This window comes from Lasioglossum baleicum, chromosome 1, assembly GCF_051020765.1.
Source record: "Lasioglossum baleicum chromosome 1, iyLasBale1, whole genome shotgun sequence".
NCBI classification, from domain to species: Eukaryota; Metazoa; Arthropoda; class Insecta; order Hymenoptera; family Halictidae; genus Lasioglossum; species Lasioglossum baleicum.
Window position 1 is genome coordinate 6,617,074 of NC_134929.1, and position 15,667 is coordinate 6,632,740.

The 15,667-nt window shown below is 39.9% G+C and overlaps 1 protein-coding gene across 1 annotated transcript in view; it reads right to left on the reverse strand.

The window, feature by feature from the left end:
* Positions 1-14,522, reverse strand: part of Phlpp (PH domain leucine-rich repeat protein phosphatase) — a 189,151-nt gene extending 174,629 nt beyond the window's left edge. The window contains exon 1 of the mRNA XM_076427016.1: positions 14,393-14,522. The gene's annotated coding sequence lies outside the window, so the exon portion shown is untranslated. The remainder of the gene's footprint in view (positions 1-14,392) is intronic.
* Between the last annotated feature and the right edge of the window lie 1,145 nt (positions 14,523-15,667).

Sequence of the window (15,667 nt, forward strand, 5' to 3'; positions counted from 1 at the left end):
TTATACGATCAGCTTATCTGCTCTGCTTAAAATTAGTATCGCACGTTTTCGCATGCTCTTTTATGCGATAGAATAATTGAGGTGTTATCTGCAAATGAGCGTGAATGCAAAAATGCTAATCACGAGGAAACAACGTTCCAAGAATTCGAGGTGGAATTGTTTAAATGTTAACGAATCCTCTTTCCTAAAATTTTAGATAATGGGAAAATCCCCAGTCTTTACTTTTTTAAGAGGAACACTTTCATGTATGACCACAATTGTGAATACGAATAATAATTGATAAAATCAATCATGTATATGTACATATATTTTCTGAATTTCTTTTTATACTTTCACTAATAATATTGCACGGGAAATAAAATATCAAATATTATAATCAATAATTAATATTAAATTATCGTATATTATACCATATGTATGTATTGGCAATCGTTAAAATACCGGTATAACCGTTAATATTGATTTTCGAGGGTTGAACAAAAAATAAGATTCCCTACGTAGATAGCAGATACGTGAAAAAATAAAATAACAATCATCAAATAATACTGATAATAACCATAGCTTTTAAAGTAATCGTAGTAATTGCATTTAAATGAAAATTCCTAATGTGTACTCAAATTCAGTAATATCCGCATAATTAAATTGATTTTTGATTTTCTGTAGTAATAGTTTTGCTTACCTAAACCAACTATTTTCGTCTAATTGGGGAATAGTTTATAATCTATAATCTATGTTTCTCCACGGAGACGCGTTCGACCATTTGCATAGTAAATCGCCGTGGTCTTCCACGAAGACTTACGGCGTCATCTGCTCGCAATTTTCGCATCGTTCTACGCAGACACGCGATATCCCCCAGCTGCTGATATTCAGAAATTCATTTCGCTAACGATCGTCCTAAATCAGAGTATATGGGAGCTGATTCAGTGATCTACTGCATAGCAGGGATCATCTGAAATGGACTCCTAGCAATCAACGATGTAATTGGAATTTTAGTTATGGAAACATAATTCTGGCGGTAGAAGCCTTAAAACGTGAATCATTTTATCGACCATCACAAACATTATATAAACAAAATTCACTATACTTTCACAGAGTCTATTTCGTTTTCTCTTTTGTAATAATGTAAATGCAAACAAGCTCTTCATCAAACATCATTCACTATTTCCAAATTAGAAAAGGACAAGAAGATGTTTTAAATTCAAATTAGATGTCGGCAGTTTTTTTTATTAAAAAGAATTATGGATACGTAGACATAAATAAATCAAGAAAGAAGAAGATGAGATACATATAGCGAATTTCATGTTTATTCTCACATATTGTAGAAATTATAGTTTAATAAATTCTGATCATTATTGTACGAACTGCATCGATTGTTTTAAAAAATACGTGGTTCAAATAATACATTCGATGTCGTTAGGATCGCTTCGCATCCTGAATGCTTGCAATAAGATGTAACAATGAATAATAAAATAATAATCTTTTTGAGCGGGGGTGTAGATATATGTACAGATGCGTAACCCTTCGAGCTGTCTTTCGGCGAGCAGCCGCCGATCGATCGGGAGCGAGAAGTTAGAAAACGAGGAAACAAAGAATCGACTCGATATACGACCGGAATCCGTATGAAATTACTCCGAGCTTCCGTAACGAGCCCTGTAATTAGCTACACCCGCAAATTACCCTCTTGCATCTCTGCCATCGTCGCCGCCCCCACTGACACCCACCCCCTAACCGAGCCATTTTAAAGCTCGCGTACCACCGTCATGCCGAAGCATAGGTTTAAAGTGACCAGGATAAAGTACTAACGAATTCATACGCGCCGCTATTGTTCACCGCTTTATACACCGCGAATACGCGGCGCGGCGCGGCGCGGGTAGAAATGGCGAACGAGCGCGCTCTCGAGATCAATTGTTACTTCATTCGGTCTGCTTATTCGACCGTGAGCTCGGCGCTTCAGGAATGCTTTTCAATCATTAACTTTCGTTACGCGGAGAAGGCTTTTGACGATTGGCAAGGCAACCATCTTTTTTTCACTCTTTTCTGAACCTGCTTTGAGCTCGATGTTTTACCTCATATTGTACAGTAATAGACTGGGATGAAATATTGTAGAAATTTATTCTCTTTCTTTATATGTTTAGTAGGGTGAATATGATATAACAGCATGTTTGAATTCTTCTAATGTTTTTACTCTTTTCAATTACACCTACTCGTTTTTGTCATAAATGCATAAAATCCGCTATCTAGTTATCAGCGATTAAAGATCCGTCTAACTCTGTTGGTCGGGTTGCCGCATATATAAAAAAAAAATGAAGCCGAAATCACAATTTGTTTATTCTTCATTTTCGTTTTATCTTGTAATGGAGAACCACCCTTTGAATTATCTGCCACCTGTGTCGTCAAATACCCTGTATAACTTCGTTTTCGAATTCCAAGTCCGTTCGAGTATGGTCATCGTTATAGAAGCAATTACCGTTCTTCATCTCGAAAAGTGCCGTTTCCTTAATTCCTGAATAACTCGAATTAGACAGCCGCCGCGCCGCGCCGCCGGTTCGTGTGCAGACTCTCGTAAAGATCCTCCACGCGTACCGCCCGTAATTAACGATTATTGTCTCTCGCGCGTTCGCGTTTTCATCTTCTTCCTCTTTGAACGTCCGGCGGTGGTTAAATATTTCGCCGCGGCCCCGTGGTTTGCCTACAAATTGCGTTTTCATCCATGTCGCTGTAACTGCCATACCAACTGTAACATGCTGACAGCAAGATTTTTCCAAGACAGGAGGCAGCCCGTAACTCGGAACGCGAAGGAATGAGAAATGCATGTTACCGGTACTCTCCGAGGAAATGTATACTTTAAATCAGATATATCGCGCGGATTTTCACTCGCCGCCGGAAACTTTTCCCTGCCGCCGTTTTGTCCGGGACGAAAATTATATTTACTTCTACTAATTGAATATTACTCGAGGCAGACTCGGAGCGTGAGAGATTCAACTGAAAAATCCTACGAGAACAACGGGATTTATTCTAGTAGAAAATGAAACCGTGTATAACCGGGAGAAGAGACAATTTACAGGTTCTTTATAACGAACTAAAATTACCATATGATGTTTATTTAACACGGTCCGAGTATCTAAGCTCGAATACAAAGGCGATGGCTTTTATTGAAAGCAACTGTAATCACAAGTTTTCACCCATTGTCGTTGTATTTCATTCGCAGTGATTATACCTCTTTTGTGTTAATAGTATTAATAGTATCTTCTAGTAGAAAAATACAATTTTTACTTGTCTCCTGGTATTTCACCATTTCAACACATTGTTTGCGGGAGACGCTTAAACACGTCTTTTCCATACTGTTGGTAATGGGCGGGAGACGCGTTGTACAGTAAAAATTAGGCGCCAGCCGTTGTTAGCAGGTAAGTCATAATTAGACTGCGGATCTTTATGCAAAATAAAAATTTCTTACGCAGTAATAAAAGAAAGTGTTCTCCCTATACGATCACTCTCCGTGCAGAACACGGCTGTTGGACAGTAAATGAGGATTTACTGTATTCCCCACCTATTGGCACAAGTTACTCTGAAAAGTTCTAGTCTTCGGCGTTTGGCCTTTATGCGAGTCTCTCGAAACCTTCTCAAATTACCGTTAGAAACTCAAAGACATGTGTAAACAACGGCAAAATTCTGGACCGTACGGCCTGGCTCGACTACATAGACCTTAAAATTATACATGCCCAAAAGTTTTGGTGTTATCGGGAGAACGTGTATACAGATGAATACAGCATCAAGATCGTTTCTCGCGTACACGGTTGTCAGGTTCAGCTGCTAGCTCAGCTGGCTAAGGAGCACTGCAGCCGATAAAACAAAAGAACAGGGCAGGAGACGTAGCAAACAAAGCAAAACAGTCTGGCACCGGTTCTAATCGAGTTCTCCTGTTATCGCGAGCTAGGAGGGTCACGCAAAATCATGAAATTACCTGTATTGTCAGGACAACATCCACGGTGTACGAATGGTAAGACAGAAGAAAAGAGAAAAACAAATAAAATAGAAAAATTGAAGCTCGACTTTGTTCATACAGGGTGTATTTTCCTTTGCGAAAATGTTCTCGGCGGCTTTGTTGACGAGTTATCAACGAAAAACACGGACCAATCGGAACACGGCGGAGTCGAAATTCGTTCATAGTAGCCGTGCCCTGATTGGGTCCTTGTTTTTCGTCAATAACTCCCGAAAGACGTCGCGGAGAACATTTTCGCAAAGCGAAAAGTTACTTTAAATGACCTCAAGAATCCTTTTAAGGAGGTACATGTTTGGTACACCCTGTACAGTGTTAAATCTCCAAAAAGATTAAAAGAATTGAGGTACATCCGTATATTACTTGTAACTGACAAAAGCGATCAAAGAAAGACGACTTGTTGCAATTAAAAATTGTTATTTCGATCCACAGTGTAAATACGGAAACGTGTTTTAAAAATACTCCACGAACCACGTTTCCAGTAGAAGCTATTGAAGAGTTCCATAACTCTTTCGATCTCGGGAGGAAACGGTAAATCTTGAAACTTAACAGGAATGTTGCCCCGGGAGAAAATCTCCAGACAGAAGGGAAACAACCCGCTAAGTGTTCGAGTCGTTTCGAGTATTCGGAGGCGTTACCTTCGGAATTATTTCATTTTGCCCGAAACAACCACGGGGAGAGAAGGTATACTCTCGGTTGAAGCTGTAGTGATCTCTGTTCTGAATGTGGAGGAGAAGCAGATAAAATAATGCCGGCGCGGCGCGGCGACGCTGGCACCGGGAGGGTTGCGAGAGCAAACGAACCAAAGAGAAGCGACTCTGAAAACCGCCGCCGGCGGGTTTCCGGTAACTCGGTGAAATTTTTCCCTTTCCTTTCTGTCAACTGTGGACTTTTCATACATCTCACGCGTTTAACTCCCTTGCAAATTTTCCCCCGCACATGAGAGACGTCTCGAATTCTTTAATCGTTTCAATCGATGTCGGCGGAGGCAGTAAAAATGGTATTAATCACGGGCTACGGTAATTCCGATGAAAATTTAAATTATGTGTTCAATGCAGACAAATTTTAAAACGTTCGCCATTTTAGAGTGGTCCACGCAGTTTTTTCGAGGTCGTACTATAATGTATCGTCTTGTAAAATGCACATAATACAGTTTCGTACAGAATACAAAGAATTTAGTAATTACTGTGGACAAAACGTTACGAAAAAAAGCAATGGGCAAACTTCGCCCGAGGAAACCAAAAATTTTGTACTTTTTAAATGTAATCCTGTAGATTTCGAGAAGAAAATAACGAAAATCCAAGTTCAAATGTTAGGAAACCACTGGTTCAAAAGTTATGCGTTCATTTCTACTTGAGAAACAAGAAATAATACTAAAAACAATACAGTAAAGTCACCCGAATTTATCCAGTGCCTTCGGTGTGATCACCACTACTAATCCAATTACAAAACTTCTTTATTTTTCATTATTTTTCTATGGGACTTCCACCAACTTATTTCTGGAATTTTTCTGATTAAAGTGACACCAAACACGATATCTCGCTGCTTTATTATAAATAGTTTATACTAAAAAATGTTATACTATAAATTAATTAATGTTCCTAATCCTGAAAATTTTCGACAACAGAGAACAACATTTTTGTTAATAATTAATTAGATTTGATGTCGTATTAGAACTCATCTTAAAAATTCAAGCATTATATGCACAGGTGAAAGCAATCGTTTCTATAACTGTTGTCGTGTAAACGATTTTGCTTCGTTGCAGAATGTGCAATCGTTCCCGGTAATTCACAATATCAACAGCACCGCAATTTAATCGGTGCGTTGCGCATAATAGATTTCGGATCGTTCGATGGACAGACTGCAATTGTTTTCTCGTTAAATTGTAACACGTCTGCGCTTGCCGCTTTAACAACCATGCGATCTCGACACCTCAGCCTCATTAATGCTCTTTCATTATCCGTTCTCTTTTCACGGTCTTAATTGCTTCCGTTAAACTGAAGAGCTGTTAACGCTCGATCACTCGACTCTTTTAACAAAATACTTTGCAGTCTAACGCAAATGTGGTTCATTGACTTGCGAATTCCCTTCGATCTTTCCTCGTACCGCTTCTGTCCTTTAGCGTATCATTGTTTTATGTGTGCACTACTTAACTAGCTTATTGTTACTTCGCAAAGTCAACGTAAAGAAGTATTTACGACTGAAATACGTAGAGTAGATAATACCAGTTTGTCAGACAACCGTATTGTTCATCACTAGACTGCGGATCTTTATGCAATTATGGCTTTTGAAAATTTTTTAAAAATGCTACGATACAAAATACAACAGAATTTAGTACGATTTTAATCGATTTCAGATCTAAAAAGGCTACTACCGCAAAAAATAAGATTCTATTTTATTACACTTTCTTAAAATTCGTATACAAAAATTGCAAATTGCATAAACATTCGCAGCCTATTCATCAGATATCAGACTAGAGAAAACTTACGGTCGTTATACTATGAATTTGATGCATTCATTGCCTAAATGAATGGGTCTGGTTGAGGCACAAGAGTGCCCAAGATTCCGTAAATAGAAATGATCGATAATTATATTAATTAATAATTATAATGTACACTATCGTAGTGTACTTCGTTATGTGGTAATAAATCTCATAGAAGACTTCGTAGAAAAAATGTTGTTCAGAGTTCACAGACTCTTGTTTTTGTGTAAATTAAAAATTTCTGGAATTATTTATTGAACTACCGGAGGTATACGATACGAATTACGAATAAACACAGCCCTGTATACAATCGTCCGTGCTTATTCCAGTAATTTGCAGAATGCTTGTTACTTAACTGACACCGATATATAATAGCACGATATTTTCCGCAACTAGTCTGCGACACGGTTTCACGATCATTAAGCGAGAAAGGGATCCTGGGAATCTGGCGGGAAATTCGTTTGTGACGGTAGTAACGTTACTTCTGGACGAAGATATTGCCAAAGAACATAATTCTCGACGGTGTGCTGTGAGCTTCCGTGATTGCAGCTGCTCCGGCGAGAACAGTTTGCCGGAAGAAACGGCCGGAGGAAAGAAAACCGTCTGAAAGAGATAAATAAACAAAACGGCGAACGCGTAAGAGCTGAGCAAAGCTTGCAGAAATTCTTAGGACACGAGCACAGTCGAGTAGCTCCTCGAGGGGCCCTCGTTCCCTTCGTTTTCGCTTAAAATTGATCGGTTCTAATCTGACAGAATCATCCGACCGAGCACTGGATACCCAGGGATCTCAATTTTCTTCTTTTCAACGCCGACAATGTTAACAAAGTGGAAACGATGCAAGGTCGAGTGAGAGAGAGAGCAAACGGCTCGTGTGCCGTTTCATAAATTTATGCCACTACTTGCCGATGCTTACGCTTATTATGCAAATCCTTTGCTAGATCACGCAACGCGCTCAAGGGAAATGTATCGCCGTCCGATCTGTCCTGATCGTTATTTCAATCTAACTCGAGCTGTTAATCCCAGGTCGTAGCCTTGTCGTGTAGATCATTATCCTTTTACTTCCTGTTCCTGTTTATGAGATTACTGCGTTATGCTAACGCGGATTTTATACGTTTACGATAGGCAAATTTATCCAGAGATTAATTCGGTAATTAAAAGCTGAGTTCAGCTTAATTAAGATACCGACACCTTCGCGGAAGAACTATATTTCTACCTTATCCGCTGTTGCGTATGATAACACAAAAATTAATTTTTCATCAAAGTCTCCCGCCGAGTTGTCTCTGTGCTGGTTTTTTTATTTCCCTTTTACTTCCACGTTTCCTGTCACTATTTCGCTTGCTCATAGCAAAAAATCTGAGTACATACATCGATACTTACTTCTCTCACTTACACATTAGATCGCCTTTTAAATTTGCACTAGATGAAAATAATTTAGAACAATTTACATTCACAATAGAAAGTGTCGTACATATGTGAAATAGATTTACTTCACAAAATTCGTAACTAACACCTGCACAAATTAAATTTAATCATGAAATTAATATGAAAACTACAAGTTCTCGAATTAAACAAAAATTATAGAGATGCGACAAAATTGTTCGAGTATTTCCTGGATCCACCGTATCTCATTCGTACCGTATTTTTCTCTAATACTTTTCCATCAGGGCATCCCGCATTATATGATTTTCTAATTCGAGATTCTGCAACTTCGCCGTTCCTAGAAACCCAGTTCTACTTGATCCCCGAAATCAAAAGAAGGAACTTTCCTTCGAACTTCTCCCTCGCCTCGCGTTTCAAATCCCGTCTTCCCTTTTACCGGGGCGCTGTTCCGAGTCGATGAAACGAAAATCCTCTTGCCGCGAGCCGAGAAAATCGAAACGCAACTTTTCTTTTCCGCCGCGATATTATTTCGGTAGCGAGCCGGTCGCTTCTGTGGACGGACGAAATACGAAAATTCCGGAAGACGGAGGAGCCGCTTCATTCGTCGCCACCGCTCTTTGTGCCGGGGAAGTTAGCGAGGGCGAACTACAAATTGGCGGAATTCGGGCGAAATTAGGTTACCGGAGTCGTTAGGTTGCCTCGCGAGAAATTTTCCTAACACCTGCGACCCTGTCCTTTCCCCCCACCCCTCTCGATCTCTCTGTTTTCCGGTCGAGAGACGAAGGAAAACTGAAAAGGGGCCGGCAGTTTCCAAAAAGTGGCCAAAATTCAAGATTCCATTATACGTTTCTGAAACTTCCTATTATGAACATGTTAAAAAACTGCTCATTATATATAAAACCGTGTTAAATTTTTTGAACCAATCATGTTTACAATTACCCCGGATTTACCTAAACACAGTTACACACATGTAAACAGAAGCGTGTTTTATTTGAAAAAATAACAGCCTGCAGTTTTTTATTGGAATCCCGTGTACATGCCTCGATTCCCCGGTTCTCGTCATGGAAGTGATAAAAGTGCTACTTTTATTACTTCCGATTTTCCCTCGAGGACTTCCCCATGTTGAAAAATAGAAGGAAGCGATTCTCTCTCTCTCTCTCTCTCTCTCTCTCTCTCTCTCTGTCTCTCGTAGCGATCGTACACACGCTACCGAAACGAATAAATATTTCAGGGAGCGGCTGGACATCGGGCACGATAACGCCGGGAAGAAATATGGCGACAGACATTGTCAAATAACTCCTGCGTCGCGTTCAGCCGAAGGACAACGAAGGAAAAAATGATCTCGTTCGCCGGGAAGCTCGGAGGAAGTAGCGCGGACAGGACGCCCAAACAGGAAGCCTCCGCGAGAGAATTATTTCAGAGGCGTGAGGGAAAAGCGTAATTACAACGAAAATTGCTTCCTCGATTTATATTCTCGTCGGAAGAGGGCGCGGCGGCTGAGAAATGAAAAATGAAATCCCGACGCGAACCTGACCACCCCCACGGTGCACTGTGGGCTTCCGAAAAGTGGCCAAAAAACGAAGTAGGAAATTAACGTGAGAAAATCTTATACTCCTGGACAAAATGATAAGCAGTTGCCTCTTGAAATCATTTTAACCCTTTGCACTCGGTTGTCCACTCTGAGAGAGGCATCACTAAAAATTGCTGTACCATTATTCAAAATATTGTTTACGTTATTAAAACAATTACTAAACATTTAGGTATTGTATGAGGTGTTATATCAATTTCATATCGGCATAGAACGGCTGGACCGATTTGGCTAATCTTTTTTTAAAACTGTTCGTAATATGTAGTTCGAATAAGGTTTTTGGGGAAAGAAAAATTGGAAAAGTTGCCCGGGAAAATGGAAGTGCTTTCTTCTATGGGATTTTTGTATGAACTCGAGACCATAACTCACGATTCGGACGATGGATATGTGTAATTCTATTTTTGTTTTGTTCGTTATGGTCCTGGTAAAGTTTTCAGGAAAAAGATTCGAGGCGATTACAGAGGAAAGTCGGAAAATTCGGACAAACTGCAAAAATCATAATTGTACTCTAATTGCAATTACGTAACTATTCTATTCTTCTCTGAATAATACGTAGTGGATAAAGATACTAATTAGCGTATGAAGTGTCTGAAATATTTATTTTTGAGTTTGAAATTTATGCAAATGTATTTATATAAACATTTTTGAATTCTATTTATTTCTACGGTTAAGGTGCAAAGATTTATGTTAGTTATGTCAATAGTTTCGAACGAACAGCACGGCTCCTGCAATATTAACATCGCCCACGATACTTTTTAAAATGGTTCCTCCACAGTGTTGCCAACCTCCCACATCTTAGCTATTTTACGACACCAGCTTCATCAAGCTCCCAGCCACGAACTAGTTAAAAATCAACGGACGAAAGTGTTAAGCTCCGTTGTAATATCTTCCAGGGAAGCAGATAGGAGCTAACGGAGAGAGTAGCAAGCTTCTTTACGAGATGTGAAACCAGGAAGCCCATCCACGCAGTTCAGACTCCCGCATTTTTCAATTTTTCATACACGCAACGTTGCTCGAGTCATTTCTCTCGTGATGTATTAGACGCTCGCGAGCGTTCAATGAAGTTTCTCATTTGCGCTAAATTACGAAACCTATTAAGTGGAGTCGGATACAACTGGTGTTACCATTCTTCAAAATGTCGGCTCGGGAAAATTTGTTATTAACATTGATTCCTCGTGAATCCTAGACAGCTATTTCTAATTAGAATATACTTTCTTCAATCGTGTACATTAATTTATTGGTTTAGTTTAAATATAAAAAAATAATTTCAATTACATTATAATTATACATATAGACAAGACAAGTTTAAAATAAATTCATGAATTTAATTGATGTTTTAATTGATGGAAATCGTGAAGATATATTGTCAGCTTTGTTAGAATAATTCAGATTCCGAACGTGCACCGAGTAAATTCTACGCAATCTTCATGCATCCTCAAATAACAGAGACACATTGCTATACTAATAGTAATAAATAGTTCCAAATGAGTTTACACAAGTATGTAAGCTTATTGTCTTCGGGAAGTTCGCAGCTTGCTTCACATCAGAGTAGAAGCTAATTAATTTTTCGTTCATTCTCCTGCGTGGGTTAAGGAGCAATGTTCTGTCGTAAACCGAGGAGCAGCGGAAACCTTAACATGGTTTCGAAAATACCTTCTGTTACCGAGCTACATCCTCTGCTTGCCAACATCTACATACATCGCAGCATCTGCACAGCTATTCTGCTCTCAGTCATCGAGAAAACAATATAAACCGACTCTGGTTCTTCAGTTTGAACAAAACTGAATTTTATGGGCCGAAGGAACAGTTTGGGGTAAATGTTGACAATGGGACCCAGCTCCGATAACCTAGTCCTTTGTAATATGTTGTCAATCCTTCCGCCCTATTTTGCCCCTTCTCCAACCACCAACTCGTAAGCACTTTTCCGAAAACATGTAGCATAACGAAGTTTTAACAGGGGGCTTGTAAATCAAACGGCATTGATTAATTAAAATAATTTTATTATTGGAAATAAGAGGATTCCGTTAATAACAACTTTTGCACGCTCACCTGAAAGTTCTGGTCGGCGCCTCGCCTGTTAATTAAAATAATTCTGCTCGGCGTAATAATGCTGCAGAATTAATTACTTTTTTGTATACTCGTCTGAAACTCATCGCATTGATAATGCTCAATAATGTAATCCATATCGTATGCACACGACTATTTCAGGTAAAATGTTACCGCAGGAACGACGGATCGTATTAAAATCAGAGGTTTTCAATTTCCGCTAATTAAAATCACTGCCGTGCCGATGGAAAATCATTAGCGACACCATACGCGTGCAGAAATATTTGTGATCAATAGGAAGAGAAGCCATTGATGCGGTACTCATTTATTATTCTCATACCCAGATACCACACGACGTCTTTAAGACGTCAAGACGAAGAATGTCCAACTTCAGACGTCTCTGTGTTATCTGGGTTGTTACAATATTCTTTTGTTTATAGTTCTCTTCTGCTATCAACTTCAAATATATAAGATTGGTTTCTAACCACGGTGCTTCATGTAAATTGTCATTTCTACAAAGTAATTTATAATTTTCTGTGAAAATAATATCTCATCCAATTAAACAAGTAATAGAAAAGATAAATTGTAATATAATTGTTGCTATATTGAATGTACTCTATCACTTTTGATCACTTTGAAATGAAAAAATCCCGAAGAATACGATTTGTTTGGGGTTTATTAAAACTAAATGTGTTGCGCATATTTAAATATTCCATGTTCCCTGTAAACATAATACGGAAAATCACGACATCCACAGGTTTTCAAGAATGGGATCCCATCCCCAGCGACCAATAGCCAAGAAAGCAATTTCCACGGAAAGCCTTGAAGAAAATATTGAAAACTGCCAGGCATCTAACTACGACGAACCAGCAGACTCTCGTTTCGCGTATAACAAGGAACGAAACCATGCACATTTCACCATAACCACCGGCGGTCCTGGCCGCGGTATTACGGGACTTGAAGGAAACGGGTGGAAAACAAGACGCGCGACCTCTCATCTTCGAACGAGCTTAGCATTTTTACCGTACCTGTGCTTATACGCGAACAAGAATTCCTGATATCGGAAGACATAGTGCCGCCGCGCCACGCCGCGCCAGTGCTTCAAGACGACAACTTTATTTTTACATTCTTTTATAGCATTTCACTGGAACGTGTCTTCGTACTTTTTCTGCCCATTACAAATGTAAACATTTTTAATGTATACTTCAACATATGAAGTGTATGAGAAAATTGATAGGTTGAATTCTGTAGATTCTGACGAGAAAATGCTGAAACTCCATGTTCTGATGTTAGGCATTCACTCGTTCGAAAGTTGTACGCGTGTAAAACTGAGCGATTTCAAGCGTTCTGGACCGAGTTGATCCGCTGACTAGAATTATTCAACAAATTGATATCCTCGTAAAAAAGAATGGCCAGATATATGGGCTGACAGATTTTTCTGATTTTTATAAAGTAACGAAAAATAGTGAAATGCTTCGAAAGCCTAGTGTTAAAAAAAGAAGACCTTGAAGAACTGAAAAGAAACCTCGAAGATTCCCCGCTGTGAAGTTTCACCGCGTGTAGGTCAGAATAATTTTCCGAAGATTAACATAACGATTCGCGTGTCGAATATCTGGTATTCGGAAAGTTTTGACGGTCAGTTCGAAAGAAACTAAACTTGGTTTCGCGCAGTTAGTCGTGACGATACAATCCACTCCCGTTGATATCCAGCTAAAGCACGTGCTCCGAATGCGAGTATGAGTGTAACGCCGCGGAACTTTAAGCAGCAAAGCGGAAACTCTCGGTTTTCGAATGAAAACTTCGCCCGCCGAAAGAAAGTTCTTTTTTCCGGGTCGTAAGCGAATTGTTACCCCCATTCTCTCTCTCTCTTCCTCTCCCTTTGCCACATTTACCACTGATTGCTGGCCATTATCCGACTTTCCTCTTTTGTTTGCGCAGCGAAGCCCCGCGTGCACATACGATCCGCCTGCTACTTTGTACGGCAGTTTGTACGAAGACAACGTGGAATCCGACGGAATCCGCGGCGACCATTAGCATGCGCGCACGCAATCGCGAGAGAACCGAGCCGATAAAACGCAAGCAAACATTCGCGAGTACATATTGCCGGCGATTTTCAAACGCCCCTGACGATCCGACGCGGTAAGGAAGAAAAGGCGAACCCGTGTGAATATCGAAGACTCGTGGATGCCAGCTTATCGAACCTACTCCACGCAATACAGGGTGAGGCGCCAGAAACAGGCCACCTGAATAACTCGGCTGCTATTGGTGTTAGGAAGAAATGCATCAGATGGAACTTGCTTGGTTTCGAAGGGGGCATTAATCAGATGTTAGTAGCCATTGCCACAGTAATGGCACGTTTCTCTGTGTCTCAAGTTTTATCAGTAATTTTTATTGGAAGTGCGATCTTCCAACTTGAACTTGAGCCCTTAAAAGTTGGAAAATTCCTACGGGAATGCATCTTAAGATCGATTCCAAGTAACCCCTTAAAATCGAATCAATTTTGTCCGAGTTGACGGTCTGGCCTTTATCGACTTTTTGATACGATTTAGTCTTCCTTTTTAAACCTAAGTGCCCGTTTCAGTACGAGCGATCTTCCAGCTTTAATTTGAGCCGGCGAAAGTTCGAAAATTTCTTACTTATTTCGCCGTATACATATATATGTATATATATATATATTGTATAGTGTTAGTACAGAATACCTTATCCGACGGTTCGATCGATTCGTTTTTTATCGTCGAAGTGATCGAAAGGTGTTACCGAGATGGAGATAGCAAGATGGTCCCTAAAAGTATAGTAGCCCAGACAGCATTTATGCAAACGGGAGTACATTGATTTACATCCGCGTAACCATCCTACCGAATCATGCTGATGTTGCAGAGATTCAAGAGAGAAAACTTACCTTATGTCGGCGCCACCAAGATGGTCGAAATTCCTGCAGGATGGCCAAAGCTTGTCGAATTGGGAGACCTGCGTCAGCTTTGTCCTCTCGCCCCTCTCCCGTAGTCCTGCACAGCTGTGTGAACATCGATCGAATATTTCTGGTTGTCTTGTACGCGTTAAAAACACATTAATCTGTCGGAAGAGACGACATTAATTACTACAAAAATGATCGCTTCTATTCATTTTTCCATTATATACACAGTTTATCTTGCCAAAGAAAGATATTTAAACTGTCCGGCGTTATGGAGTTTAATTATGTCATTGGATCTGTATAATATTCTTCGAACAAATAATTACACAGTAGAACTACTAAGGTTTATAGAAAAATCGACTTTGAAACTAATTTTCGATGTACTTCCAAAAAGTTTTCGAATTTTTATATTCGAATGAAAACAAGAACAAAATATTTATACTTTTAAAATGTTTCAGTTCATTTAGTATATGGAACTACGAAATATAAATATATAAAATACACTTTAGAGAATAACGACAGAGATCGGTTGAACCCTGCGGCGGCCCCGCTCATTGGGCGACGTCTGAAACCAATATGGCGGCGGCCTTACCTGCAAGAATGCTTGAAATCGCTCAACTGTACACTGTACACACGCATAACTGTCGAACCAGTGAATCTCTAACGTTGAAACTTGATTTTTGGCATTTCCTCGTCAAAATCTACAGGATTTTATACAGCGTAGTGTAAAGTCATATTTACGTAACAAATTCCGCCGGCAAAGTAACAATTTCAGGATTGAATCGTGTAGTACCGTTCGGGGAACGTTGATCTATAAGGGTGGATGTTATCAGCGAAACAGAACGGCAGGCTGCATTTCTAAAACGCTGACGCGGCCGTTCGTCTCTTTCGCATAGAGAATAACGTTCCGCAAACGACCTAACAAATTGCAGGGAAATTAGAAGGGACAAAGGGAACGCAACTGTAATCGATAATATCTCGTCGGGCGGACGTTGCCTTCGTAATTACACGTGGAGCGAGAGCAAACGCTCGCTTTCTTCTCCATTAATACGCTTCTTCGACAAGAGTACCGGGACCGAAATTCAATTTCCCCCGGACGATACAACTTTGACCAAGCGGAATAATGTTTGTCCATGGCAGAACGATCCGCGCTGAAAGCTGATAAATTTGTTCGCGTTTAGAGCGCCGATACCGCGCTCCACGAGTGTTCTTTGAATCCCGTCGAAAGACCGACATTCTGACAATTGAACTCCCCTGTAAATG